The sequence below is a fragment of the Aotus nancymaae genome, unplaced genomic scaffold (genome assembly GCF_030222135.1).
Source record: "Aotus nancymaae isolate 86718 unplaced genomic scaffold, 86718_ANA_hifiasm-v0.15.2.pri h1tg000009l, whole genome shotgun sequence".
In the NCBI taxonomy this organism is placed as follows: domain Eukaryota; kingdom Metazoa; phylum Chordata; class Mammalia; order Primates; family Aotidae; genus Aotus; species Aotus nancymaae.
Window position 1 is genome coordinate 21,836,798 of NW_026988420.1, and position 6,003 is coordinate 21,842,800.

Consider the following 6,003-nt stretch of genomic DNA (forward strand, 5'->3'; position numbering starts at 1 on the left):
AATTAAGAATGATGTTGAGAAACCTCAGATAGCAAGAACAACTGACAGTGTGAGAATATGATCTCCTCACCAGCACTGGTCGATAAAAATACAGTCATGCCTCACTTAACAATGCAAATAATGTCCTGAGAAATGTGTCATTAGGCAATTTTGTCCCTGTGTGAACATTGCAGAGTGTACAGACCAAGACGGTATAGCCTACTACACATGTAAGCTATGTGGTATATAGCCTATGCAAAACTATACAGCATGCTACTGTAGTGAATACTGTGGGCATTTTGTAACACAATGTCAAATATTGCATATGTAAACATATCTAAACATAGAGCAAGTACAGTAAAAATTCGTTATTAAAATCTGATGGGACTACTGTTATATATGTGGTCGGTTGTTTATGGAAATGCCATTGTGCAGTGCATGACTGAATAATTTTTAATTTTCTAGAAGCCACATTTAATAGACATATTCCCAGTTGGGCATGGTGGCTCACACATGTAATCTCAGCACTTTGGGAGGCCGAGGTGGGTGGATCATGAGGTCAGAAGTTGGAGACCAACCTGTCCAATATGGTGAAACCCCGTCACTACTAAAAGAAAAATTAGCTGGTTGTAGTGGTGTGAACCTGTAGTCCCAGCTACTCAAGAGGCTGAGGCATGAGAATAGTTTGAACCTGGGAGGCAGAGGTTGCAATGAATTGTTATCAGGCCACTGCACTCCAGCCTAGGTGACAGAATAAGACTCTAATTCAAAAAAAAAATTGGTACATTGCCTTTAATAATTTTTTAACACTAATAATATATTATTTCAATATAAACTTAGAAAGTATTAATGAGATAGTATACATTCCATTTTAATTCATAATTTATTCAAAAATCAGTGTATATATTTACACACATGCCACATTTCAAGTGCTCAAAAGCTATAAATGGTAACTGGCAATTCTTCTGGTCAGTGCAGTTCCAAAAATCAATTAAAAGGCCCTTGATAGAAATGAAGGGACACTTACTGCTAAAAGTGTTCCAAAGTGATTGTATTTCAATAATCTTATAGAAAGTATTTTTATATTTTGATCCAGAAAGGCAGAAAAATTATGCAAATGAATTTTATGAAGATAAAAATTATATGAATTAAACCCATTTATATCCAATAATCCTACCTAACTCTTTCAGTCTTTCTTACTCTTGCTGTCTCCTTCTAGTATAATTTTGATGTCAACTAAAAAATTTAACCTTGGACTAACAAGAACAGTCTATGGCTGAAATAGTAAAGTAAAATAGTTTCGGAACAAGACTACATTCTTAAAAGAGAGAGGTAAAAATAATTAATTTTTTTGGTTTATTGAGATATAATTCACATATCATAAAATTTAACATTTAAAGTATATGATTAAAGGGTTTTCTTTTTTTACTGTTGTTATTATTTTTAACTTTCTTTTTTTTTTTTGAAAGAAAGAAAGAAAAAGAATAAAGAAGAGGAGGAAAAAGGAAGAGAAAGAGAGAGAGAGAATGGGAGTATTGCTTTCTTGTCCAGGCTAGAATGCAGTTCAGTAATGGGTATTGAAAACCTCTTTTATACCAATAATTATACTTGATGTAAACAGGAAGGAATAAGGGAAGAAAATAACAAACGAGCAGCCAACCAATATTTCATTTAAACCTATGAAATGCTATGCGATTACTGAGGAATGATTTACTTCCAATTATGTAATCACTTTTGAAATAGGTGTGAGGTGGTAATGTATGTTTTATGTATTTGAAATGGAGAGTTCAACAAATGTTTATCAAGTTTACTTGTTCTGGGTCTGAGTTCAATGTAAACTGATATTTAAAATCATTTTAGTGTGGTGTTAAAATGCTTTATAGTAGATTTTGCCTGTGGAAGATGGTAATAATGAGGAAACAAGTCATCTTATGGAATGGAGGAGGACCCTGACTAAAAGAAAAAGAAAATAGCATGCACAGTGTTGTAATGTAGAATGAATGGAAAGACTTTTATCTACATAACAGTTTGCTCCAGAATCAATTCTTCTTGGAGCAATGAGTAAACTGGTGACACTGAAATCCATGAATTGCCAAGTACTGTCAAATGTATTATTGCTGTAAGTCTAAAATCAGAGCATATTCACCCCCAGGCATCAACTAATCTTTGCTTAAATGTACCACAGTCAATTTTGCCAGTATGCAAAAGGGAATAAAGAGACACTGGAAATTATCTCAGTAAATTAAACTGAATTGTCATTCACACTTGGCCTCTGCCATGCCATTATGATTTGTATTGTCATGGCAACTAATATTTGGTAAAGAGCAATGACTAAAATAGATATTTTTCTTTGTTTTGATTAACTGGAGACATTCTGGAGAAGAATGTCTCCAGAATGTTTTGATATAGTTTTTATAGCCATCTTCAATTTTAATGATTTGTTTTCAAAAGGGTTTTAATTTTTATGAAGTCAATACTACTAACATTGTACATACAAGCCACTTAACCTAAGAATTCTTTATATTTTAGTGAATATTTGTTATGTTTAGCTATTTTCCAGAATATGTGCTAGGAGATGAATCAGGCAAAGTTTCTGACCTCATGAAACTCACTATCTGTCGTAGATGATGGTTATACTTACTGTTGAGATAATTATAATGCAATACTTATGCTATAGTCTACACACAAATTTCTAATTAAGTGAAGTAAGGAAAATCATTAATTCTCCTTAAGAAATTAGGCAGTCTCAAAGGGGATATGATTTTAAGAAGAAACTTCTTTTTTTCAATCTGGTAGAATAGCTTAACTATGCATATAGTATCAGGAATTTTGCTAGTGCTGGTCCCAACATTGGGAAAAATAAATACGTATTGAAAGAAAGACACTGTACATACTAACATTTTTGTAATGTAAAATGCATTGAATAAATATTAGATTGGAGAAAAACAGAATATTAGCCCCAAATAATAAGATATAAACCCTCAGATTCCTTTGTGGATTCATTCATCAGTCCACTCCCTAAAACTTATCAAAATGTGCTTTGTAAACATCATGTAGAAAACAATTCTCATTATTGGACATCACTACACTATAAAATAGGTTGCCAACCAATTCTGTTAATATAGGCAAATGCATAATCAAAGGTTTGTTGATACTGATAATTTTATCTGTGTTTTCAGATTTTCTAGCAATTCTATAGAAGACTGAAAATAGATCATTAGAAGAAAGAACTCAGTAGCCCGGACCTGCTCTCTCCTCAGGATATTGAAGATAAGTGAGCTTATGAATTTAATGAACTAAATTAAAATCATCAAAACCATTGTTTTATCAATTTAAAATACTTTATACTTTAACATACAAATACGTTAATAGTAATTCTTTCAGCCCTAAGTGCATCCAAAGTATCTTGAAAAATCAATAGGCAGAGGATAGCAAGAAAAAAAAATCAGCAGTATATCTTTAAGAGTGTCTTATAACAGAAATAATGATTGGCACATCAGTTCATCAGTATTAGAGTACACTATAGAATCTGAAGGCATGTAGCAGCAGATAGAAATAGCTCACATTTGCCGAGATCGTGCCATTGCACTCCAGCCTGGCGCCTGGCGACAGAGCAAGACTCTGTCTCAAAAAAAAAAAAAAAAGAAATAGCTCACATTTATATACACTTTGCAAATTAATTTGACACCTGTTTTTATGTTTGTTTCTCTGAACAACGTTTTGTAATAAAATGGGAAGAAAGTTTTATATTTATTGTGTAAATGAGAAGACAGAGTTTTTAAGAAGCAAAGTGGTTTGCCTCATTAATGAGAAGCCGAGAAAGGCATGTTCCTTCTACATGTCAGGTACCTCCACAAGTAAACTAAATAGGGAGATCTGTAGCAAGTTTTCAGATTTAAAAATTAGCTAATTGAATTCTTGTCTCCATTATAAGCAGAATTTACAGTTAATAATCTTGAAACAAAAGGAGGAATCTAACTTACACTATCACATCTTCAATGTTTCTCCTACCCTGAAGAAATCAAAAGTATCTGGGTTCTTTCTTAAGACCAAAACAAAAACCTATTTAATATGAATAACTATATGCAAAGCAAGGTGTTTTACTGTGATAATGAATTTCAGGATTTAGTTGTATTCTTTTGGAGACAAGATTTATAGAAATATAAGCAATGTGAAACAGTCAATTCTAAAGTTGATGAGTGGGCCATACAGTCATTATAGGAGTTACTTTCAGCAGCTATAGCCACCTAAGGTTTCATAGATGATGGAGAATTTGCGTTGAACTTATGCCATTGGATAAGTGTGACAAATGTGGAATAGAGAGTAGGTGCAAGTGAATTTATGATGCGATCACGAAGTAAAAGATTTTTAACTAGCATGGAATATTTATCAAGCTAAACAGTTTGCAATGAAATTGTGGGAGGATTTGAGGGTAGCAATTTTGCTTGATAAAATTTGTAGAGGAGAAATGTCATTCTAGTTTATATGGCAGCATGGATTGGAAATTAAGCAATTGTTGCAAGAATCCAAATAAAAGAGTCCCCATAATGAGCTGAAAAGCAACACAGAAAAGCAAGGCCAGGTGCTTGAAACTTTGGGAAGCGATTAGTAAGAATACAAAGATGGTTTCTGGCATATTAACACTCAGTAACTAAGGGAACTGCTTGGAGGCTCTTCCTTAGAGCACATAGCTTCCAAAGTTATTTTCTATATGGTTTTTCACTGTAATTAATTCAGAAAGAATTCTGGGAAGCAAAGAGATATGATTGCAGATCAGGTGTTTCCCCACAGATTTCTTCAAGATAAACTGTTCATTTGAAAAGGAAACTTCCCTATTTGTAAAACTTTATAACTGGAAAAATAAAAAAAGCTAAGACTGCAGCATAGCATACAGTGGGTTAGTAAGAATTGACTGATGGTTTTCACTCTAGTAATTCAAAGGATATGTTTTTCCTGTTCAGTGATTCCTCTCTAGGTTTTCCATATGTGTGTGTGTGTATATATATATTTTTGCATATCTTTTCATATATATATATATGAATGAATGAAACTAAAAGGTATTTTACCCTGACTAAAAGGTCTTTTACAATATATATAACCTTTTAGTGACGGTAAAAGACCTTTTAATTTCCTCTGCATAAAGTATATGTCTTACTTCTCCATCTCTCTGGATATTTGAGGAATTTTCTTACAAGTATAATGCAATATTGTACACATGTCTCTCATTTATTCCTTCTTAAATTGAGAGTCGTGCAGTGATTGCTCATTTTTGTAATTTTCTTAACACCTATACCCTCTAATCCTCATACCCACACAAATCACACTTTTATCTTAGCTGTTAATGTTCTTTTCTAGTTGATGACTTCTGATGATAGTGTAACACCTCTGTTATTTGACACATTGTTTCTTTTTGGTGTACATAAGCAAAGTCTATTTGGACACAGCATAAGATATTGATCAAGGGTTACAAACGTCCATTTTTTAGGATAAATAAACTCTAATAACTAATGTACAGCATAGGGTAGTGAGTATGACAATTTGATGGTGATACTCATGACAGTGTATATGTATGTCAAATCATGTTGCACAACTTGAGTATCTATATAGTTGTCATTTGTTAATTAAATATTTTGAAATTTTAAAAGACCTAAATGTAACTATAAAACAATTAAATGTCTAGAAAATACAGAAAAAAAGAAAGATACAAATTCCACAAGTCAGTGTGGTCAGATGGCTTGACTTGATTTAATTCTAAAAGATACACACAGTAAACTTTTTAAGTTTTATTGTGCTGAATCACTATTTCTGTGCTACCAATTTGACAGCATATGCAGCCCTCTCTAAATTTTGCAGACATCACAAAAAGCTGTGGAGAATTTCTGTAAATCTAACACTCAAATAATTACTTTATGTACAGTCCACATGTCATCATAGTCATTTGCCATTTTCATCGTGGCTCGTCCTTTCTACATTTTATTATTCATTTATGATACCTATTATAGTCCTTTCAGATTCTATCTTGCT